The sequence below is a fragment of the Anolis sagrei genome, chromosome 2 (genome assembly GCF_037176765.1).
Source record: "Anolis sagrei isolate rAnoSag1 chromosome 2, rAnoSag1.mat, whole genome shotgun sequence".
Lineage (NCBI taxonomy): Eukaryota > Metazoa > Chordata > Lepidosauria > Squamata > Dactyloidae > Anolis > Anolis sagrei.
Window position 1 is genome coordinate 19,408,432 of NC_090022.1, and position 25,658 is coordinate 19,434,089.

At 42.2% G+C, this 25,658-nt stretch overlaps 1 protein-coding gene across 1 annotated transcript in view; it reads right to left on the reverse strand.

The window, feature by feature from the left end:
- The window catches only part of LOC132765227 (regulator of G-protein signaling 2-like), a 60,808-nt gene extending 35,726 nt beyond the window's left edge, over positions 1-25,082 (reverse strand). Inside the window, exon 1 of the mRNA XM_060759458.2 lies at positions 24,790-25,082. The gene's annotated coding sequence lies outside the window, so the exon portion shown is untranslated. The remainder of the gene's footprint in view (positions 1-24,789) is intronic.
- Between the last annotated feature and the right edge of the window lie 576 nt (positions 25,083-25,658).

Here is a 25,658-nt window from a genome sequence, read left to right on the forward strand (position 1 = left end):
CTTCTCGTGTTACGAGAATGAAGGTGACGCTTTTCTCCATTCAAAATGAATGGTATCACACCACTACAATGAATGGGCTCCCTGTGTGGGATCATAATGGGAAGGGCTGTTATAACATCACAGTACTGTGCGGTCAGTGTGCTGTTGTGTGCTTTCAAGTCAATTTGTTTTATGGCAACCTAAGGCGAACCTATCACAAGATTTTCTTGGCAAGATTTCCTTAGAGATTTTTCCTTTGCCTTCCTCTAAGAATGAGAGTATGACTTGCCCAAGTTCACCCAGTGAGTTTCCATGGCTGAGATGGGAATCCTGTTCTCTAGAGTCATAGTCCGATGCCCAAACTTTCCATGTGAAGGATAATGTATATTTCCATCACTAATTCATAAACAAACATTAGCCTAAATCCGATTGTAGTTCTAACTAGAGTACATCAATTGAATCAATGGCATTTGCAGAAGTGTTGACTCAACATTCAAGAATGAATGAGTCTCTTCTAGTTAAATCTAACTAACAGAATACAGGCTGTTATGTATAACATACAGATGGCCAAAGGTTTCCACAGGCTTGTCTTGTGGGAACAAGGGAGAGAGCGTTCTCCGCTGTGGCCCCCTGACTTTGTGATTGACTTTTACTGTATTGTATATTGTTCACTGTATTCTCGTGTTTTATGTATTTTATTGTATTGTTGTTTTATGCCCTGGAATTGTTCCAGAATTCAAAATATTATTCACAAATGAAAACTGGGACAAGTGGGTTGTTGTAGGTTTTTCTGGGCTACATGGCCATGTTCTAGAGGCATTTTCTCCTGACGTTTCGCCTGCATCTATGGCAAGCATCCTCAGAGGTAGTGAGGACTGTTGGAAGTAGGAAAATGGGTTTACATATCTGTGGAATGACCAGGGTGGGACAAAGGACTATTGTCTGCTGGAGCTAGGTGTGAATGTTTCAACTGACCACCTAGTAACACAAAGTGCTGTCAAAATGGCAAAAGTAACGATAAAAAACCAGACAATCTAGGAAAGACTGCACAGTTTGCTTTCACTTGAGTTTCATGGGAAGAACAAGGTTGGCCTCTCTCCTCCTCCTCTTTCCCCTTCTGAGATATTTGAGTGCAAAGTACCTTTGCACTTACAACTCTGTTTGCAGGAATGGAAGCAAGCTGAGGACAATGGGGGAATTAAGGAGAGAGAGAGAAAAAGGGATGATTTAAAAGCAGCTAAACAAGTGGGACAAGGGGGGATTAACTGAGACCGTCCCTGCCCAATTGGGACAGTTAGTGGTTATGGTATAATTGTTTCCTATGTGCCATCTGTTGAAAAATAGCTTAGACACCACTTGCTCAAACTGGTATTGCATCTATTCTTTCGCATCACTCATTAATGTGACAAAACGGTTCATTGTTGAAACTGGAGATGACCAGAGATCCATTCTGAAGTCTCACATGTTGAAACATTGGCACTCCACTCCTTGTCTTGTTTCAAGTGGCATGGCCACTAGTCTCATTCCTCACAGAATTATAGAATTAGAAGAGACCACAAGGGCCATCTAGTCCCACCCCTGTCCGAACGTATCTCTCCTTAGGAACCATCTAGGAGCTTAAGGTTGTCTGGGGTGGCCCTGCTCTCGATCCCTCCAGCATCGCAAATGCGACTGGCGGGGAGGAGGAACAGGGCCTTCTCAGTGGTGGCCCCCCGGCTATGGAACTCTCTCCCCAGGGATATTAGATCATCCCCCTCCCTACTGACTTTTAAAAAAAGGTAAAAACTTGGCTCTTTGAGCAAGCTTTTGAGAATGCAGCAGAATAGATAACATGGAACTATGAATGATGAATATGGAATGGCCAGACGATGTTACTGGGAAACGATTTTAACAAGGTGACGTCAATGACTACATGTTTTAATCATTTTTATATATGCTTTTATATTGTTCTGTTGACTATATTTAATCACACTTTTATGAATGCATTGCATCAAATTGTGCCAATCTGTCACCCGCCTTGAGTCGCCGAATGGCTGAGAAAGGCAGGCTATAAATATCGTAAATAAATAAATAAATAAATAAATACAAGAAAAACACAATCAAAGCATCTCCAACAGACCGCCATCCAGCCTCTGTTTAAAAGCCTCCAAGGAAGGATCTTCCACCACACTGCTGAACAACTCTCACAGTCAGGAAGTTCTTCCTAATGTTCAGGTGATATCTGTTTTGCAATTTAAATTCATTACTCTGGATCTTAGTCTCCAGAGCACCAGAAAACAAACTTGTCCACCCCTCAATGTGATTCCATATCATCCAACACCTCATACGGGTGGCCATGCAACATCACAGAACGATCAACATGAGAATGAACAGACAAGCTAGAAAAAGACATACAGCGGTTTGCTTTTGCCCGAGTCTATTGAGAAGGACTTTCCCCTTTCCTTCCTAGTGCTGAATTAGTGAGTGTTGGAATTCAGCCTGTGATTGTGTCTAATGATCAGGGTACTCTGGATGTTGGGAATGACAGTGATATTTCTAATGATGAGGCTGAGAATGACAATGATGTTTCTAATAATGAGGTTGCCCTAGATGCAGAGAATGACAATGGGAGTCCTGTTCAAATTGTCTTTTCTGATGAATCATATAATCATAGAATCAAAGAGTTGGAAGAGACCTCATGGGCCATCCAGTCCAACCCCCTACCAAGAAGCAGGAATATTGCATTCAAATCACCCCCAACAGATGGCCATCCAGCCTCTGTTTAAAAGCTTCCAAAGAAGGAGCCTCCACCACACTCCGGGGCAGAGAGTTCCACTGCTGAACGGCTCTCACAGTCAGGAAGTTCTTCCTCATGTTCAGATGGAAATGATGAGAATGTTCTTGAAGAGTTTGGGGATGATGTTATGGTCCCTGGAAGAGGGCCTGAATTGCTACCAGAGAATTCCCAGGACTTTGAGCCTGAGAAAAGCTCGGCACCTGGGCCAGCTGCAGAAATTAATGAGTCAGTAGATAAAAGGCATATTTTCAGTCAGCACAGGCAAATAAAACCAATCTCTTAGGCGTTCTGACAGACTGAGAGAAAGATTGATAACAGAGTCAAGGCTGAAACAAAATCCGTTCCTGGCCGCTTGGGACATAGAGTAGATTAGGGGATCAAGGTGCCAAGTACAGAATCTATAGTCAGATGAAGCGACGTTGGAATAGAGTCAAAACGTCTTTCCTGGTCCTTGAACGACTTGCCTTGGATAGATTCATGTGTTAAGTGCCTTGTTTGATTTTATCATTCAAGTTTTGGAGTTTTACCTTGGAAGTTTCTGTATTTGTTTTTCATGAACTCTGATGGACTAATTTTCTGGACTATTTGTTTCTGCCTATCTTTCTACCTAATTGAATTTACCTATTTTTATGGAGTGTTTTTATTGCTACTGCTTTTTATTTATCTTCAATAAACTGCTTGCATTTTTACTCAGCTGTGTGGTGTTGAAAGTCAAGAGGGCTTTCCTGGAGTGCAACAGTGAAGTCAAAGCTGCTGCCTCAATTTGAATTCTGTCTTACAGCAAGCGAAGTGAGTAGAGGATGAAAACAGAAGGAAGAGAGAGAGAAACTAAGACATTTCATGGCCAGAATCACTGGGTTGCTGTAAGTTTTCTGGGCTGTATGGCCATGTTCCAGAAACATTCTTTCCTGACGTTTTGCCTGCAACTGTAGCAGGCATCTTCTGAGGTTGTGAGGTATGTTGGAAACTTGGAAACATTCACACCTACCTACAACAGACAAGAGTTATTTCTCTCATCCTGGACATTCCACAGATATATAAACCTCACTTGCCTAGTTTCCAACAGACCCCTCAACCTCTGAGAATGCCTGCCATAGATGTGGGTGAAATGTCAGGAGAGAATGCTTCTGGAACATGGCCATACAGCCTGAAAAACTGACAGCAAACCAGTGAAGGGGCAGTTTAATTTGGACTATCAATGCCAAATTAGAACTATTTGGATGTATGACATTTTTATAAACAACCTCTGGGCTGAGCAACCTTGGAGACAACAATGCTCTAAAGCATCTCACAAACAAAAAGAAGATTTCTTCCCATCCAGCAATGCTTACCCTGGGAATTTTAACCAACAGCCTAGACATCTGGAGAAGCAGGGAAATTCTTAGAGGCTTCAACTGGTATCTTGATACCTGGCAACACTAACTGTAGGCAATGGGGGACAGGAATGTTTTATTCCTCTCTCGCAGGTACACCAGGGACACGAAGCTTTTGGTCACCTAGCAGCCGCCGTTCTGCCTGAACATGTTTGTATCCCAATGGAGCATTAGAATGGAATCTTTTTAGCCACTGGTGCTTTTCTGTTTTCCTTTTTTCCTCTCTCTTGCTCTGATTTCTCTTTTCCTCTTCTTGCATCCTGTATTTTGAAATGGAAGCCTGCGGGCAAGGAATGCCTTGGTTTAATATGCTTATTTGTTTTCAAGGTTGATCAGTCAGATGTTCATTCTAGGAGTCATTGGAGCTGAACAGCAGGATGGAAATAGGCATAATCCACAATGGGTAGAGTGTGGCCCAGTTTTGTGGCTCACAAAACACATATCATTCTCCGGATGCAACCCTAAAAATGTCCCAAACATTTCAAGAGTCCAACTTACCCACACAAGCTCACTACTAGAAATATTAATTCAGTGCAATAAACCATCATTGAAATTTCCCTTCACTTGGAACAAAGGCAAACCCTATTATGTTGCAATTCCTCCCTGTTAGGTTCCTCCTTCTGACCTTAAGAAGGCATCTAGAGTGTTGAATTAATGCAGTTTGACACCACTTTACCTTCCTTGGCTCAATGCCATGGAATCTTAGGAGCTGTAGTTTCGGGAGGCACTTGCACAGTGGTTCTTAACCTGTGGATCCCCAGATGTTTTGGCCTTCAACTCCCAGAAATCCCAACAGCTGGTAAACTGCCTGGGATTTCTGGGATTTGTAGGCCAAAACACCTGGGGACCCACAGGTTGAGAACCACTGCACTAGCACTTTTTGGCAGAGAAGGAAAGAACTTGTAAAACTACAACTCCCAGGATTCCATAGTACTGAGCCATATCAGTTAGAGGAGTATCAAATTGCATACTTCAAGCACTGAGCTACTGAACTGGCTCACCGAAAGGCTGCAGGTTCGAATCCAGATAAGGGTGTGAGCTCCTGCTGTTAGCCCGGGTTTCTGCCAACCTAGCAGTTTGAAAACATGCAAATATGAGTAGATCAATAGGTACCGCTCTGGCAGGAAGGTAACAGCGCTCCATGCAGTCATGCTGGCCACATGACTTTGGAGATGTATACAGACAACGCCGGCTCTTCAGCTTAGAAATGGAGATGAGCACCAACCCCCTGAGTCGGACACGACTGGACTTAATGCCAGGGGAAAACCTTTACCTTTACTTTACTACAATGTAGTAGATGGATCCTATAACTACTTGTTTACAGTAGCAGACCATCTGAAATTAAATAGCCCACACAGTTCCAGATGACTGGATTTCACAATCCTTGGTGATGCTATCTATTGTGATAAGTAAACCAAAACAAAGAGAACTCGCGCCTGGGATAATTTGGGATTATTACAAGATGCCAGACAGAAGGTGATGTGTATTGATCTAAGATGTTCAATTTTGCTGTGCGCTTATCTGAGAAAAAAATATTGTAAAGGGTATGGGGAAATCATTGTCTTATCTTGTGGTGGACTTCTAGAGGGAACGCCACATTTCCATTACAGGAATAAAGAGTTATAGTAGCTTATTGATGCATAGACCACATCCATTTGCATGCAAAATAAATTCACCCAATATTAACTTGCTACCATATAAAAGTGACTCGTACATAACATTGCCATATAGATCCTGCATATTAAAAATACAATACCATTAAAATAAATGTTAAACATAAACCACACCATTAAAATTGAGATTCAATAAAGATCAGAAAACAGCATCCCCAGAGCAACCCACTAAAACACTAGCAGTAAATGTTGCCTGAATTTTCATTGCTGCCAAGGTGAAAAAGGAAACCTTGTGAGCTTCCAAAAATTAAATCTTTTTCTCCTTCCTCACACTGCTTGGCTAATTGGACTATCTGCTTGGTCCCAATTCTTGCAACAACGATTCCCAAGATAGGTTCTTGTGGGTTTTTTCGGGCTATAGGGCCATGTTCTAGAGGCATTCCTCCTGACGTTTCGCCTGCATCTATGGCAAGCATCCTAAGCATCCTCTTAGGATGCTTGCCATAGATACAGGCGAAACGTCAGGAGGAATGCCTCAAGAACATGGCCCTATAGCCCGAAAAAACCTACAAGAACCTAGTGATTCCAGCCATGAAAGCCTTCGACGATTCCCAAGATACTTACGTTATCCCTCTCAAAATGGCCACATGAAATCCAAAAGTATCTGAGCTTGATGGGAGATCTAGCCTCTTGGAAGCTGGTCCCTGGCATGGCCAAATGGTCCCTGGCATGGCCTTCCAGGTATTTTGGACTTGAACTCCCACAATTCCTAACAGCCAGTATGTATAAATTGACCTTATTGTTAGCTGAGAGCATGTTTTGAGGCCACAGTTGTGGATTTTGGTATGACCTGTAGATAAATCTAGGGGGAAACACCAATGCCAACTCAGGGGATCAGACACTCCCAGGCATAGAAAAATGACAGAAATAATAACAACACTTTATTTATATTCCGCCCTATCTCAGGGCAGATTTCATCATATACAGATACAATGAACACAGATATACAGATCTCTGGCTCTGGGACGGGGTGCCCATGTCCATTTCTAAGCCAAAGAGCTGGCGCTCGTAGACACTTCCTAGGACAGCATTTCTCAACTTGGGGGTCGGGATCCCTGGGGGGTCACCAGGGGGTGTCAGAGGGATTATTATTATTATTATTATTATTATCTTTATTTATACCCCGATAACATCTCCCGAAGGACTCGGTGCGGCTTACAAAAGGCCAAGGCCCTCAATAAAACAACAGCATAACAATACAATAAAACTCATAAAGCAAAACAATAAACATTAAAGCAATAACAATAAACATTAGAACAAAACACTACGACACATTTAAAACTAAGGCTGGGCCAAATGGAATGATTTAAAAGTGCTGGACTTGACAGGTGAAGTGTATAGGTTATTAGAGGTAGGTGCGGTGTGCAGACAATCTTAAATCTCTAGTAAAGATTGGCAAAAGACCAGTTGGAAAGCACTTTCTGTTGGTCATGGGGGTTCTGTGTAGTAAGTTTGGATCAATTGCACCGTTAGTGGGCTTCAAGGGGCTCTTTGATTGTAGGTGAACTGTAAATCCCAGCAAATACAATTCCAAATGTCAAGGTCTATTTTCCCCAAACACCACCAGTGTTTACATTTGGGCATATTGAGTATTTGTGCCAAGTTTGGTCCAGATCAATCATTGTTTGAGTCCACAGTGCTCTTTGGATGTAGGTGGGCTACAACTCCGAAACTCAAGGTCAATGCCCACAAACCCTTCCAGTATTTTCTGTTGGTCATGGGAGCTCTCTTGATGTAGGTGAACTACAACTACCCCAAATCATGACGAATTTTCCCCAAAGACCTCCTGTATTTTTTAATATTTTTTTGCTGGTCATGGGAGTTCTGTGTGCCAAGTTTGGTTTAACCCCATTATTGGTGGCATTCAGAATGTTCTTATATTGTAGGTTAGCTATAAATCCCAGCAACTACAACTCCCAAATGACAAAATCAATCCCCCCAACGCCACCAGTATTCAAATGTGGGCATATCAGGTATTTGTGCCAAATTTGGTCCAGTGCATGAAAATACCTCCTGCATATCTGATACTTACATTACAATTCATAACCGTAGCAAAATTACAGTTATGAAGTAGTAATGAAAATAATTTTATGGTTGGGGATCACCACAACATGAGAAACTGTATTAAGGGATTGCAGCATTAGGAAGATGGAGAACCACTCTCCTAGATCATGTAGCCAGCATGACTGCATAGAGCACCGTTTACGTTCCTGCCGAGGCGGTACCTATTGATCTACTCACATTTGAATGTTTTTGAACTGCTAGGTTGGCAGGAGCTGAGCCAAACAGTGGGAGCTCACCCTGTTCCGCAGATTCGAATCACCAACCTTCTGGTCAGCAAGTTCAGCAGCTCAGTGATTCTTATCTGGTCCTCCTGGGCAGACTCGGCTCATTCCTTTCTGCTCAGAGAAGAAAGTGGCTTCTTTTTTTTATAAGAGTTTAGGTACACTGCTTCTTAAATGATGGGCCCCGACCTCAATATGGAGTCACATAAAGGAAAATGGGGTCAATAGAAACAATTGAATTTTGGAAATAAGTATTGCAACTGGCTGGTCTGGGGTGAAGGGTCAGTACTAGGTGAAGGTTAAAAATAATGGAAGGCAGATAGAGGTAAATAACAAGTATGTAATAGAGCTAGAGTATGAATACATTATAGGACATACTTATTTCTATATTACAAATCTGTTACGGGGAAGTGGTATGTATAAGAATTTTTAAGCACTGAATATGTAAAATTCACAATTATTTAAATAATATTATTAAAAAATTAAAAAGAGAATGGGGCTATGAATAAACTGGCAGTAGTAAAGGGTTGCTGAGAGTCACGCAGGGGTTGTTTCAGATATTTACATGGATCTGTTAGCAACAACATGCAGTGTTTACAGTGGGCTCTGCAGAAAATTCTTCAGCTGCACTACATAAAAAGGAAGAATCCGTCTGTTTTGTAAGCCTTGCAAAGGTGGATTTATTATCAGTAAATGTTTAATTTTTATTACTAGCTTAAATACTCACTAGCGGTACCTGCCACACATTGCTGTGGCCAACCTTGCCTCCCTCTTTCTCTCCTCCTTTCTGTCTCTCCTTCCTTCCTTTCCTCCCTTTTTTATTCTCTCCTTTCTTCTTCTCTTCCTCTTCCCTCCCCCCCCCCCTTTTCTTTCCCTTCCTTTTTCTACCCTTTCGTCCTTCTCTACCTATTCTTGGACTTGGACTCCAAGCAGTCCTCCTGATCAATCAATCTACCTACCTACCTACCTACCTCTATCTATCTATCTACCTACCTATCTATTTTTATCTAATCTATCTATCTTATCTATCTGGAGGATTGCTGGGAGTTGCAGTCCAGGAATAGGAAATTGGAAATATGCAGGGATTGGGATGCTCTCAAAGAAATCCAAGGAGAAGAAAGCTTGCAGCTTGGAAGCAATGCATTTGGATCATCCTCCTCTCCTAAAGGGCCTGGTCTAGGGGATGCTGGGAGCTGTAGTCCAGAAGAGAGTGTGGATATACTATTGTGTGTTTTGTTTGCTTGGGGGAGTTATTTTGAGCATATGCTGTAGTGTCTTTTTGGGGTTCTTTGGGCTTTTAAAGTCCCATTTGCTGTGTTTTTCAGTATTTTTATGACTGATGGCCACTCGTTGGCCTGATATGTGTATTGTGTCCAAATTTGGTGTCAATTTGTCCAGTGGTTTTTGAGTTATGTTAATCCTACAAACAAACATTACATTTTTATTTATGTAGCTATACCTGGGGTTGCGTAAAAAATTCTCAGATAAAAAGGGGTCATGCGCGGAAAAGGTTTAGGAAGCACTGTCTTGAACAGCACTTACACTGATCCATGGATCAGTCAGCTCAGGTTTTTTGGGTTGACTAAAGTCCCAGAGTTACAAGCATCCGATTTACAAATGACTCATAGTTAAGAACAAGGGTGAGACAACAGAAAGTGAGAGAACTCTACCCCTTGGAAGTGAAATCCACTCCTGGAAGAGTTATATTAAACTGCTGTTTAATATCTACATGAAGCCGCTGGGTGAGATCATCCGGAGTTTCGGGGTGCGGTGTCATCTGTACGCAGATGATGTCCAACTCTGTCACTCCTTCCCACCTGCTACTAAGGAGGCTGTCGAGGTCCTGAACCGGTGCCTGGCCGCTGTAACGGTCTGGATGAGGGCGAACAAACTGAAACTAAATCCAGACAAGACAGAGGTACTCCTGGTCAGTCGCAAGGCCGAACGGGGTATAGGGTTACAGCCTGTGCTGGACGGGGTCGCACTCCCCTTGAAGGCGCAGGTTCGCAGCCTGGGTGTGACCCTGGACTCATCGTTGAGCCTGGACCCCCAGGTTTCAGCGGTGACCAGGGGAGCATTTGCACAGCTCAGGCTCGTGCGCCAGCTGCGCCCGTATCTCGGGAAGTCTGACTTGGCCACGGTGGTACACGCTCTTGTCACATCCCGCCTGGATTACTGCAACGCTCTCTACGTGGGGCTGCCCTTGAAGACGGCCCGGAAGCTTCAGCTGGTTCAGCGCGCGGCAGCCATGTTACTAACTGGAGCGGGTGGCAGGGAGCACACAACGCCCTTGTTGTCCCAGCTCCACTGGCTGCCGATTTGCTACCGGACCCAATTCAAGGTGCTGGTGTTGGCCTACAAAGCCCTAAACGGTTCCGGCCCAAAATACCTTTCCGACCGCATCTTGGCCTACGAGCCCACGAGGACCTTGAGATCGTCTGGGGAGGCCCTTCTCTTGATCCCGCCTGCATCACAGGCACGGCTGGCAGGGACGAGGGAGAGGGCCTTCTCGGTGGTGGCCCCCCGGCTGTGGAACACTCTCCCTGCTTACATCAGACAGGCGCCCTCCCTCATGTCCTTTCGGACAAGCCTTAAGACATGGCTGTTCGAGAGGGCATTTAATTAAGTGCTAAATAACAAAACAATACGGTAATAAGAACTGGAATGGAACAAGGAATATGAGATTGGCTATGATTCCACTAAGAGACGAAGCGGATTTTTAATGTAGTCTGTAATTTGTATATTGTTTATATGTTGTTGAAAATGGCTTTTGTAATTGTCTTCTATGTGTACTGTACACCGCCATGAGTCGCCCTTATGGGCTGAGAATGGCGGTTAATAAGTGCATCAAATAAATAAATAAATAAATAAATAAATTATCATGGGGAAAAGGGATCTCCAGTTTTGTCATCAATCCTTGTTTCCGCAACAAATGTACCTATTCCAACTTCCAAACAAATTCAACTTAAGAACAAATCTACAGAACCTATCTTCTCCATAACTTGGGGACTGCCTTAGTCAGCCCACCATATCCATGGATTTTGTTTCTAGAGATTCAGTCATGCATAAATCTTCCAACTCAATCATAGAATAATTGAGTTGGAAGAGACCTCATGGGCCATCCAGTCCAACCCCCTGCCAAGAAGCAGGAAAATTGTATTCAAATGGCCCTTGACAGATGGCCATCCAGCCCCTGTTTAAAAGCCTCCAAAGGGGGAACCTCTACTACACTCCAGGGCAGAGAGTTCCACTGCTGAACAGCTCTCACAGTTAGGAAGTTCTTCTCAATGTTCAGGTGGAATCTCCTCTCTTGTAGTTTGAAGCCATTGTTCCGCATCCTAGTCTCCAGGGCAGCAGAAAACAAGCCTGCTCCCTCCTCCCTATGACTAACCCTCACATATGTATACATGGCCCTCATCATGTCTTCTCTCAGCCTTCTCTTCTGAGGGCTAAACATGCCAGGCTATTTTAGTTGCTCCTCATATGGCTTGAAAATACTTTTAATCCAAGAAATAAACTTTGATTTTGCCATTTTATATAAGAGACATCAGCCAGGCCTCAAAAGATACCAAGTGTCCACTGTATTCACTTGGCTCCAAAATTAATCCTTGGTGGATGTTTGCGTCCCATGATCCGCCCTCTTTCCATTCTGGTTATATGATTTAGGGTAGCCAAACTTACGCAATATAAGAACAACATACAATTAACCTCAGATGCTTGAAGGGGGTGGGACGTAAACAAATATTACACAAACCTTGTTATCATCACATGCCCATTTCTTACATAATCAGCATTAAGAAATACGTATAGCAATAATATTTATTCAAGTATGTTGTTTTTAAACTGTTAATTTGTATTTGTTTCAACAATCACAAAGGACACTACACATATAAAGTAAAGGTAAAGGTTTCCCCTTGCCATTAAATCTAGTAGAGTCCGACTCTGGGGGGTAGTGCTCATCTCTATTTCTAAGCCAAAGAGTCGGCGTTGTCCATAGACGCCTCCTAGACCATGTGGCCAGCATGACTGCATGGAGCACCGTTACCTTCTTGCCAGAGCAGTACCTATTGATCTACTCACATTTGCATGTTTTCGAACTACTAGGTTGGCAGAAACTGGGGTTAACAACAGGAGCTCACTACACATATAGGTCTACCAAATGTTTCTGAAATCCCGATGAAGTAGTGTTTGAACTATATTGAAAGCATTTAGTATAGAATGAACTGTGGAAACATCTACGAAAAAGATGCAGATTTTCATTTTCTTAATATTAAAAGAAATTGCCAAAAAGAGGGTTAGAAAGAAATATCGTATTTTTTTGAGTCTAAGACATCATTGAATGTAAGATGCACACTAATTTCAGTACCACCAACAGCCTATATATATGTGTATGTATGTGTGTGTGTGTGTGTGTGTGTGTATATATATATATATATGAGAAAAGCATCTGCAATACTAAGACTCACCTAATTTTTAGAGAGGTTTATATGGGGGGAAAGTGCATCTTAGAATCGAAGAAATAGGATGTTTCAGTAATATTTATTTGTCTTAGTAAATATATAGTCAAAATATGAAGAAAAATAAGCAAAGCAACTGTAATCCTAGTATGTGACTATGTATTTACAAGTCTTATGTCTGCATCTACTGTATGTATCTACAAGACGGCATGGCCATCCCATGAATTTCATAAATTTTTCTCAGGGAAAGAAAGATCTTTAGAGGTGGTTTGCCTTTTTTCCACCTTTGAAATATAACCTATAGCACTTGATATTCATTGGTGGGCTCCCTTCCAAGTACTAACCAGGGATGGCTCTGCATAGCTTTCAAAATCAGATACGATCTGGTGCCTTTAAGATATTTAAGTCTTGACAATCCAAAACTATCATTAAAAGTAGGGTTAACATTCTGAAATATGTTTTCTCACCACGAACATTAATCATACCTGGTAAATAATTGCAAAGTTTGGAAAAAAATTACCTTTGATATGAATCGTAATGGAAAAAAGGAGCTCAGCCAAGAGTTGTACATTATACGTCAAAGAGGTGTATATGGCTTTTGAGTTGAATGTTTTGGCCACTCTTGCCATAGGGGAAGCATGGAAGAAGTCTCCAAATAATACCTGACAGGTAAAAGCTGGTGGAGAGACCAAATATGTTCTGTGCATATAGAGGAAGCAGACTAAAAAGGCCAACTAAAATCAAGGACATGTACTCAAACACGCAAGTTCCTGTTCCCTCAAATTGAGGAAGGACAGAGTTCAGTGTGAGAGACCAACATTTTGCAAATAACAATTAAGACATTTGTGGCCAAACAACATTAGAATGAGGCCAAGCTGGCCAACCTTATTAATGAGGAAGAATACACAAGTTATGCAGTTTGTTTTTGCTTGGGAGGAGCAGAGTTCTGCATCCCACTGTTCATTATATACAAATGATTTTGCAGTTCAGACTGAATTTGCTGTAACTAAAATAAGCTGAGCACAAAGAGGAAGGAGCAGACAGAAACAGGGACATTTCAAAATTTGCAGAGAAAGTGAGATGACAAACAGACTCTGGCAAAATATTGGGAGGATTTGAAAGAACATTATTTGTGAAACTTCACTGCACTCACAAGAGCCCCCGGTGACACAGTTTGTTAAACCCCTGTGCCGGCAGAACTCAAGATCAATAGGTCTCAGGTTCGAATCCGGGGAGAGGCGGATGAGCTCCCTCTATCAGCTCCAGCTCCTCATGCGGGGACATGAGAGAAGCCTCCCACAAGGATGATAAAAACATCAAATCATCCGGGCAATGTCCTTGCAGGCGGCCAATTCTCTCACACCAGAAGTGACTTGCAGTTTCTCAAGTTGCTCCTGACACGACAAAAACAAACAAACAAACAAACTGCATTCACAATAACCCTTCAAGATAGGTTAGGACAAGCTTACAGTCAATTTTTTTTTTGCTTCAGTGAGACAACATGAATCCTCCAATCTTCATTGCTATCTTCACCGGAGTAGGAATCATCTATTGGACAGATGGCAAACCATTTAACCTCAGAAGACTGAAAACCAAAACCGAGATCACAACTACACCTGTCATAGAACTCCAATATGGCAATGATAACGTAGTCTGTGCACTTTCAGAAGAAAACCTACAAGCCACTTTAAACACATTTGCAGAAGATTGGCTTCTCGTTGAACACTGAGAAAACCAAAGTGCTCTCCAAGCAAGCACCAGCCAATCCCTCTGCAATGCCAGAAATACAGTTTAATGGTATAATATTAGAAAATGTTGACTATTTTTGCTACCTTGGCGGCCACCTCTCCACAAAAGTCAACATTGATACTGAAATATGACACCACCTGAGCTCTGCAAGTGCAGCATTTTTCCTAATGAAGCAGAGGGTGTTTGAGGATCAGGACATCTGTTGGGATACCAAGGTACTTGTTTATAAAGCTTTTGTCCTCCCAACCTTGCTATATTCCTGCGAAACATGAAACCACAGACGTCACACTCAACTCCTGGAACAATTCATTCAGCGTTGCCTCCAAAAAATCCTTCAAATTTTCGGGAAGACAGGCGGACAAATGTCAGCGTGCTGAAAGAAGCAAAGACCACCAGCATTGAAGCGATGCTCCTACGCCATCAACTCTGCTGGACTGGCCATGTTGTCTGAATGCCCAATCACTGTCTCCCAAAACAGTTACTATACTCCCAACTCAAGAATGGAAAATGGAATGTTGGTGGACAGGAAAAAAATTAAAGATGAGCTTAAAACTAACCTTAAAAACTGTGGCATAGACACCCAGAATTGGGAAGCCCTGGCCCTTGAGTGCTCTAACTGGAGGTCAGCTGTGACCAGCAGTGCTGTGGAATTCAAAGAGGCACGAGTGAAGGGCGAAATGGAGAAACATGCCAAGAGGAAGGCGCGTCAAGGCAAATCTGACCAGGACCGCGTTCCACCTGGAAACTAATGTCCTCACTGTGGAAGAACATGCGGGTCAAGAATAGGGCTTTACAGTCGCCTATGTATCCACCACCAAGACACTACACTTGGAAGGCCATCATACAAGGGCAACGAGGGGTCGCCTAATTTACTAAGAAACCCCAGTTTTCAATGAACTGAGTGCCCCAGTTCAAATCAAACATTTTCTGCAATAAAGCACACTGTAGAATTAAATGGAGTTTGACAGCACTTTAACTACTATGGGTCAATGCTATGGAAGCCAAGGAGCTGATGCCTCTCCAAACTACAACTTCCACAGCCTTGAGCCATGGCAGTTAAATTGGTGCCAAACTGCATTAGTTCGACAGTGCAGATGCACCCTGGATTTCATGCGCTTTGGAAACAGAAGATCAAAGGTTCAATTTAATCTCTCTCGAGTTAAAGCCATCTAAGGGAATAAGGCTATGAAATTGGAAGATCTGAGACCTTAGATGTATGTGAGGTGATATAGGGCCATTTTCTAGATGCATAAGAAAAACAAGTATCCTAGAGAAGCAATAAGGTATTGGCAAGAAGTAACCGTCCCTTGTAGAATGAAACTTGACCCACTTGCTTGGGTCCTCAGGAGGTCTACCCTTTTTCCACTCGAGTCCTCTTTTGGTCCTAGAAATGTTTACATGACCCCGGGTACATAGGTATATAAAATAGGTATAAAAACAGTGATTTACTGATAAAAATCAGGATTTGCAACAGGTTGATTTTCCTTTTTATGAAATACAGCTGGAGCATCTCCTGCAGAGTCAATTAACAAATTCATGTAAATGTCTAAAATGGCCACTAGGTGACATTCAGAAACCTTTTCATGTTGCTAATTTTTTGGCACCCCAACACTGAGCTAAGAAGGGATTTGTGGTTGCGACCTACAGTTTAAGAAGCAATGCTGCAGAGTAGTGATCCATAACCTCCAATATTACACAGATGAAAACTGTGGTACATGTGGCAATGAAGATCTGATATAGAAAAATCATTTATGAGGAGGAATGCACAAGATCAGAAAGACTGAAGCAGTTTGCTTTTCCCTCTACTTACTAGGAAGGGCCTGATTCTTCCCCCTTCTCTTCTCTTTCCAGACAAATGTTTATGAGCATCAAACTCAGTTTGGAAATTTACGGTATGTTGAGGACAAAGGAGGAAAGTGAGATGATGGGAGAGAAATCGGGACATTTTAAAAATAGTTGAAACATGGGGGCATGAATTGGGATGATCCCTTTCAAATCAGGGCAGTTGGAAAGTACAATCGGCTCTGGAGCTATTTCTCTGCTAGCTGCCTATGGCTATTGCTGCATTCACACACTTCCAAACTACACTGCAGCAGGAAGACCTACAATTATGGGTAAACAATATTATTAAAAAATCCCTACAATGGAAAGAAGATTCTACCCCTCTATTCTGCCTTGGTTAGACCACACCTGGAATATTGTGTCCAATACTGGGCTCCGCAATTGAAGAGATATATTGACAAGATGGAATGTGTCCTGAGGATGATGATTAAAATGATCAGGGGTCTGGAGAATAAGCCCTATGAGGAGCAGCTTAAAAAGCTGGGCATGTTTAGCTTGAAGAAGAGAAGGCTGAGAGGAGACATGATAGCCATATATAAATATGTGAGAGGAAGTCATAGGGAGGAGGGAGCAAGCTTGTTTTCTGCTTCCCTGGAGTCTAGGACGCAGAACAATGGCTTCAAACTACAAAAAAGGAGATTCCACCTGAACATCAGGAAGAACTTCCTGACTGTGAAAGCAGATCAGCAGTGGAACTCTCTGCCTCAGAGTGTGGTGGGGGCTCCTTCTTTGGAAGCTTTTAAACAGAGGCTGGGTGGCCATCTGTCGGGGGTACTTTGAATGCAATTTTCCTGCTTCTCGGAAGAGGGTTGGATAGGATGGCCCATGAGGTCTCTTCCAACTCTATGATTCTATGATTCTTATAGGGAGACAGGATGTCCAAATCATGCCCATTGCCCATTCAGGTTACTAAAGGTAAAGGTTTCCCCTTGACATTAAGTCTAGTTGTCTCTGACTCTGAGGGATGGTGCTCATCTCCGTTTCTAAGTTGAAAAGCTGGTGTTGTCTGTAGACACCTCCAAAGTCATGTGGCCGTCTCTAGACCCTTCCAAAGTCTTCCCACCGGAGCTGTACCTATTGAGCTACTCACATTTGCATGTTTTCAAACTGCTAGGTTGGCAGAAGCTGGGGCTAACAGTGGGAGCTCATAGCAATAAAATTATTCATCATCATCATAATCATCATCATCTTTATTTGTACCCCGCCATCATCTCCCCAGAGACTCTGGGCAGCTCACAGAAGCACTCCAAGTGCCACATGCAGACAACAATACATAAGTACAATACAATGACCTAAGTATAATCAGCAGTGCTCACCCCATTCCCTGGATTTGAACCACTGACCTTTCTGTCAGCAAGTTCAGCAGCTCAGCGGATTAACCCACTGCGCCACTGGGGGCTCGTTCAGGTTACTAGACACACTTATTTTTCATAGTTGGGAGAGATAAAAATATTTCTGTACCCACTGCAAGGATGGAGAGCATCAACATATGGGGGGGGGGGAATAGAGCATTTATCAATACAGCATTGGATAAACAGAGTATGGGCTATAGCTTTATCTGAAAATGAAAACATACAAAGTAAGATTATAGAGAGAAGAAATAATCTTGTTTGAAGTTATATGGAAACAATTAGAGCAACAGCAGATTTAAACCAGACTTTGGATAAATGACATAGGGAAGGGCTGTTATTAATCATATTAGACAATTGAGTGGAGCATGATTTATTAGTAAGAGCACTGATAGGGAAGTATAGGTAGTCCCCAAGTTGCAAACATCTGACTTACAAATGACTCATAGTCAAGAACAGGGTGAGACAACAAGAAGTGAGAGAAATCTACCCCTCGAAAGGGAAATTCACCCCTGAAAGAGTCATCATAAGGAAAAGGTGTCTCACCTGAAACTTTATCCCCATTTTGTGTTTCCACAATAAGCCAATTTTTGTCAAATAGCACTTATAAGAGAGACAGAAACAGGAAATAGACAGCAAAACCAATACCACAGGGCTGTTAACCCTTCCCTGTGCTACTTGACTAGGGTTAAACGTAACCTGTCCCAACTTACATACAAATTCAACTTAAGAACAAATTACAGAACCTATCTTGCTTGTAACATGGGGACTGCTTATAGTTTGTAAATGCCTATGACTCAGGGAGGGGAGAGAGGCAGGATGAGATATAACCATGCTTTCGAATTATGATTTATGGCTGCACTTTAATATTGTATGTATCATGGCAAATTAATAACATTAAGAGAAAAATATATTCCTATACTCCTAGTCCGTTGGCAACCACAGAGCGGAACATGTCAAGATCTTCCCAACGAGTAGTTCAAAAATAACAATCTCCAGCAATAACCGTATGCATTTATGGCTCTGTGGCGCCGGCAAGGTTTCCTCGTCTCTTTATGACTCCGTCCTGAGCTTTTCTTGGGCTTAGTTTGCCCTCCTGAGTTGACCTGCTGCCTTCAAAGCTTTCCTATTGCTCAAGGCCAGGGGGAAAGAAGAGTTAATTCTTCTCCAAATAGTGCTTCACACCCCAAGAGAGAGTAAAAGGTCAAGGATGGAGTTTCTGGCTTATGTCTCTGGGGGAGATGTAAATCATGTGCCTGCAGAAAGGGAAAACAGGGAAGGGAGACGCTGGGCTCCTGCCCCACGAGGCTGTGCTATTATCGGCCTCATCCCAAGCTTCGGTCCGGTTTTATCCTATACAAATATGTTTATATACATACAAAGATAGGAGCCCTCCCACCAGGAGAAGGATGGGAGCCAAATAAAGATGGATTTTTCTTTCAGGAGCCTCCAATATATCCTCCAACCCATTCATCCTGAAGACTGAGGAATGTCCAGAATATAAACATGACCAGCAAAGGGGGCCCTTGGGGAGAAACACAGCAGGATTTGCTACTTACTGCCATGTAGAATTATAGAATCATAAAATCAGAGTTGGAAGAGACTTTGTGGGCCATCCAGTCCAACCCCCTGCCAAGAAACAGGAAAATTGCATTCAAAGCACCCCTGACAGATGGCCATGCAACCTCTGTTTAAAAGCCTCCAAAGAAGGAGCCTTCACTACACTCCGGGGCAGAGAGTTCCACTGCTGAACAGATCTCACAGTCAGGAAGTTCTTCCTAATGTTCAGATGGAATCTCCTTTCTTGTAGTTTGAAGTCATTGTTCCGCGTCCTAATCTCCAGGGAAGCAGAAAACAAGCTTGCTCCCTCCTCCCTATGACTTCCTCTCACATATTTATACATGGTCCTCATCATGTCTCCTTTCAGCCATCTCTTCTGCAGCAAAACATGCCCAGCTCTTGAAGCTACTCCTTGTTTTCCAGATCCTTGATCATTTGAGTCGCCCACCTTTGGACACATTCTAGCTTGTCAATATCTCTCTTCAATTGTGGTGGCTAGAATTGGTCATAATGTTCCAGGTGTGGTCTAACCAAGGCAGAATAGAGGGTCCCTGGATCTAGACACTATGCTCCTATTGATGCAGGCCAAAATCCCATTGGCTTTTTTTGCTGCCACATCACATTGTTGGCTCATGTTGAACTTGTTATCCACGAGGACCTCAAGATCTTTTTCACACGTACTACTCTCGAGCCACACGTGCCCCATTCTGTATCTTTGCATGTAAAATCCAGATTATCTGCTTTGAACTGGATTATATGGACTTGCATTCCAGTTCTGGATTAGATGGCAGTGCAGATCCAGCCTTAGTAAGGAGAAAGTGATTTACGTGGGGGAACTACAACTCCCAGATTCCTTCCCAATGGATAAAATGGGGAAATCGATATTTGCTTTTTGAGGACAACACTGAATATTTTCAAGCCATGGAAGGCTGAATAAATGGATACAGAATCCAAGGATGCATGAAACCAACTGTGTCCAATTATACCTCTGGGTCCATCCTAGGAAGTCCTGGTATCGGTAGTTTAGCGAAGGATTTCTAATTCTCTGCTAGAGAGTTCTAGTTCTGGTTTGTAGGACTGGAGGAGAGAAATCAAAGCTCTGCAACAAAAACCGTACATCCTAAGAATCTGTAGGATGGAACCATGGAAGTCAGTGTGAAGCCAAAATGCTCTACATATGCTATTAATGCCTAGGCTGGGGAGAGGATGCCCACAAAGAGGTTTGAGTAGAGTTATAGATCCCAATTCGCAAGGAGGCAATAAGACCACAGAAGAGTACATGCTTAAGGTGTTAACATGATGATGCTGTGGTTTCAGGGACCCAGGGGTTTTGCTGATTATTCGTTCAGTTGTTTCCGACTTTTTGTGTGAGCTGTCTTGCCACCCCCAGCTCCTTCAAGGTCAAACCACTCACTTCAAGGATACCATCCATCCATCTTGCCCTTGGCAACTCCTCTTCCTTTTCCCTTCCATTTTCACCAGTATCATCATCTTCTCCAAGCTTTCCTGTCTTCTCATTATGTGGCCAAAATACTTTGCCTCTAATATCCTTCCCTTCAGTGAGTAGCCAGGCTTTGTTTCCTGGAGTATGGACTGGTTGGATCTTCTTGTGGTCCAAGGCACCCTCAGAATTTTCCTCCAGTATCACAGTTCAAAAGTGTCTCTCTTCCTTCACTCAGCCTTCCTTATGGTCCAGGTCTCGCATCCATGGGTTACTACGGGTAATACCATTGCTTTAACTATGCAGATCTTCATTGCTCGTGTGATGTCTCTACTCTGCTATTTTATCAAGGTTGATCATTGCTCTCTTCCCAAGAAGTAATGTCTTCTGATTTCCTAGCTGCAGTCTGAGTCTACAGTAATACAAATTCTGTCACTGCCTCCATGTTTTCTCCCTCCATTTGCCAGTTATCACTCAGTATGGTTGCCATCATCTTGGTTTTTTGATGTTTAACTCCAACCCAGCTTTTGCCCTTTCTTCTTTCACTTGAGTTAGAAGGCTCCTCAGCTCCTCCTCGCTTTTGGCCATCAAAGTGGTATCATCTGCATATCTAAGATTATTAATGTTTCTTCTAGCAATTTTAACTCCGGCCTTGGATTGATCAAGCCCAGCATGTCACATGGTGTTTTCTGCGTACAAGTTGAATAGGTCAGGTGATCCTGGAGACTAGGGTTCAAATCCTTGCTTGGCTGTGGGAACCCTTGTGAAATCCCTCACTCTCAGCCTAAGAGGAAGGCAAAGGCAATCCCTGCCCCTGAACAAATCCTGCCAAGAAAACCCCATGATAGGTTGCCTTAGGCTAGCCATAAGTTGGAAACAACTTGAAGGCGTTCAACAACAACAAACATGCCTAAGATTGCTCTTTGAGGGAGGCAAGAGAATAGGAGAAAAGAGGCAGGCATTGGAAGCTGGTCTGAGATTCTTGTTTGATATAAAAAGGGCTTAGCCTTTGATCTGGCAGGGGCAAACTTCAGCCCTCCAGGTGTTTTGGACTTCAACTTCCAAAATTCCTGTTAGGAATTGTGGGAGTTGAAGTCCGAAACACCTGGAGGGCTGAAGTTTGCCCCTGCCTGGCTTAGATACTTCTTTCATGTATGTTATTCCAATATACAGAACCCTGGGATCTGTAGTTTGTTGAGGGTATGAGACATCACTATTGCACCTTCCTATAGAATTAGAGTTCTCTGGCAAAGAAGTCTAAGTGCCTTACAAAACTACAAATCCTAGGATTCCATAGTGTGGAGTCATGGCATTTCCTAAACAAATATTAATAAATAGCTAACCTAGATAAGGAGATAGGGAGGTGTGAAGACATGTAGACCGACAAGCAAGATAGAACATGACAGGAAGTCAGGAACATAGTAAGGAATAAGTCAAGAGCAAGGTAAGGATAAAAGAATGATGGGCTTCATTAAAGACCCTATAAGTTTGCTGCTGCTTTATCATTTACAGTCCATTTCTCCTCCAGTAATCTTTGGGTGATACTCACTTCCCACTTTATTCTCCTTCAAAACAACCCTATGAGGAAGGTCTTTTGTGACATGCAAAAGCTTCCTTCATTTAGCAGTAAAAAAAGGTGTGTGTGTTTGCAATTTTTTGCTAGAAAATTGGAAAAAATAGTTGCTGATTCCCTCATATTTACCATAGACAGGAACCCCTGGGGACACAATGGGTTAAACCCTTGTGCCAGCAGGTCTGCTGACTGAAAGGTTGGCAGTTAGAATCTAGGGAGCAGGGTGAACTCCCGCCTGTCAGCTCCAGCTTCTTGTGCAGGGACATAAGAGATGCCTCCCACAGGATGATAAAACATCCAGGAGTCTCCTGGACAACATCCTTGCAGACAGCCAATTCTCTCACACCAAAGCGACTTGCAATTTCTCAAGTTGCTCCTGACACACCACACAAACCATAGACAAAGGTCTACCTTCATCCCATCCCTGGTTTAAGAGACTCGTTCTCTTTGGGGCTTTTAAAATCTGGCATCACCTTGAAGACTAACAGCTGCACTTTGGCTCAGTTTCATGCCACAATAAACCTGTTAATTTATTAAAACAGCAGAAGAGTTCTTTTCATATCTATTAAAGGGGTCAGGAAGGGATAAGCTGATAGATTCAATCTGTGGTACTGAATAAATCCATGTTAGCATAATATACTTTGTATTGTCGAAGGCTTTCATGGCTGGAATCACTCAGTTCTTGTGGGTTTTTTCGGGTTATACCTCTGAGGTCACCTCTGAGGATGCTTGCCATAGATGCAGGCGAAACGTCAAGAGAAATGCCTCTAGAACATGGCCATATAGCCCGAAAAAACCCACAAGAACTGGATAATATACTTTTCTCTTAGGCATACAACCTGTCTCCTCTCTTTCTTTCATATTCCCATCATTTGCATTTGGTAACATTACATCTGATAATGAAATCTGGAGATCCCCAAACTGTACCAAGTTTTTGGCATCCTTTAAGTAAGAACAATAACAATAACTTTATTTCTATCCTGCTCTATTTCCCGAAAAGGACTTAGAGTAGTTTGCAACAAAAATTGGCAAACAATAAATGTCAAGAAAAACATAACAAAACAAATCAAATCATGGACAATCAAATAAACAACATCTAACCCATTTTGGTTACACTCCTCCCCCAAATATATACACCCTCAACAGCTTACATTACTAGAAGAAAATGTCCTTTGCTTTAAGACAAAGGCATGCATCTTAATATGATCAAAGAGGAATATGTAGTAGGAGAGTATCAGAAATACGAGAGGAACTTGAAATGAGGTTTGCAACGTTGAGCTTTGGCAACGTTGCGCAAGGAATGTACAAATACCTGATACAAAAAGGATTATGGACTTCTTAATTTTGATTCAATTTACTCTTTAAAATCAATGTATTTACTTTGTCTTCAACTACTCACCATAGCTACTATATGCTGTGAAATAGTGCATTTTTAAAGTGACAGACACGAAATCAGATTGCCTGCAATCACTCACTATAGATACTATTACCCGTTCAAGGTAATTCCTCTTATACATATGATTTAAGTATGCTGTAAAGATAACAGCATTCACTTCACCTTCAATCAATCATTTCGTGTAGATGCTGCTATTACCTGTCAATGGGTGCATATATACATATAGAACCTTGTACAGATGAAGGGGCTTTCTCTCTTTCAACATTACCATAGCCACTATATTACCTGTTAAAGGGTGTATGTGTGTATGTATATATATGTATGTATGTATGTATGTGTATGTATGTATATGAATTTTCTTTGCCTTCAACCACATATACGTACAATAATAACAATAATAATTTATTTATTTACGACATTTATATGCCGCCCTTCTCACCCCGAAGGGGACTCAGAGCGGCTTATAAGATATATATACATACAATATATTATGTTATTAGCATAGTGCAATATCAGTATTAAATATTACTATATTGTACTATACCATTATATCGTAATATTATTAGTAATATTACGTGTAATATAAATATACAATTATAATATCATATTATTATTAATATATATATATATATATATATATACTTTGTTTATATATATACATATACATATATACACACACACACACTTTGTTTATATTCTGCCACCATCGCCCAGAAGGGACTTGGGGTGGCGTACAAAAGTACGTAATAGTGAAGTAAAATATACAAAATATAGTAAAGCAATAATGACAAAACAATAAAACAAATCTGTATGCATGTGCGTGTGTGTGTGTATATATATATATGAACATTGTACACTTTGCCTTCAACAACCACCATAGATTCTATTACCAGTTAAAAAGGGTACATATGTTTGTGTATATATATACATACATACACACACACACACACTTGGAGAAGTTGTTCAGATAAGACTTTCTTCCTCTTCTCCCCAACAATGCAGGAAACCCTCCCTTTTCAGTTTCCCAAAGGTTGTAGAATCAATGCAGTTTGGCCCCACTTTAACTGCCCTGGTTCGATGCTATGGAATTATGGGAGTTGTAGGTTTGCAAGGTCTTTAACTTTCTCTGCCAAGGAGTGCTGGTGCCACCCCAAACTACCCATGCTAATGGCAGGCAGTTACATGTGTTGCCACACTGCATTCATTCCCCAGTGTAGTTAGGTACAGCAAAATAAAGTCAGGAAGGAACAGCACTAAATCAGGCAAAGTTTAATTTGTAAGCCAGTAGAGAAAGGAAGATGAGGAGGACAAATAAAACTGGTGCATTTGGGCTCACCTTTCTTGGGTTGCTGTGCAAAGAGACTTTCTGGCTGGAGTGCCTCTTCTGTGCGCCTCTCTGGAGCTGTGGCTTTGGAGCTCTGAACAGCAGCAGCAGCCAAGCTGATCCCTCCCTCCTTCCTTCCTTCTCAGGCTCTCTCTCCCTTCCTTGCTTTCTGTCTTTCTTTCTCTCTTTCCCTGCCTCCTTACAGGGAGTGGCAGGCCAGTGCCCTTCAGGGTGTAAAGAGGGAGGGATTTGGGCATGTGGGTGGCCTTGGATTGCGCACCAGGGAAGGGACAGCACAGGGCTGCTGTTTGTGACACATCGGAAGTGTGTGTCTGTCTGCATCATCTCCTACACATTTTTTGGGAGGTTTTTTTAAATATATTCCAGCAACAGAGGACTTCACTGCACACTTAGAAAAGTTAGTGATTGTGTCAAACACTGCTTTATATGCCCATCTAACACGAAACACAAAAGTATCCCAACTAACATAAAACACTAAAAAGATGAGCGCTATTGTCCTTTCTAGTAAATCATGTCTTCTCATGATATGGGTAAAGTACAACAGTGTGTTGCTGAAGGCTTTCATGGCTGGAATCACTGGGTTGCTGTGAGTTTTCTGGGCTGTATGGCCATGTTTCAGAAGCATTATCCAACATGTTAATGACAACGTCGTCTGTGCGCATTCAGAAGAAGACCTACAAGTCACTCTAAATACCTTCGCAGAAGCATACAAGAAAGTTGGCCTTTCATTGAACATCAAGAAAACTAAAGTGCTCTTCCAGCAGGCACTAACCAATCCATCTGTAATGCCAGAAATACAGCTTAATGGTGTTTGAGGACCAGGACATCCGTAGGGATACCAAGGTGCTTGTTTATAAAGC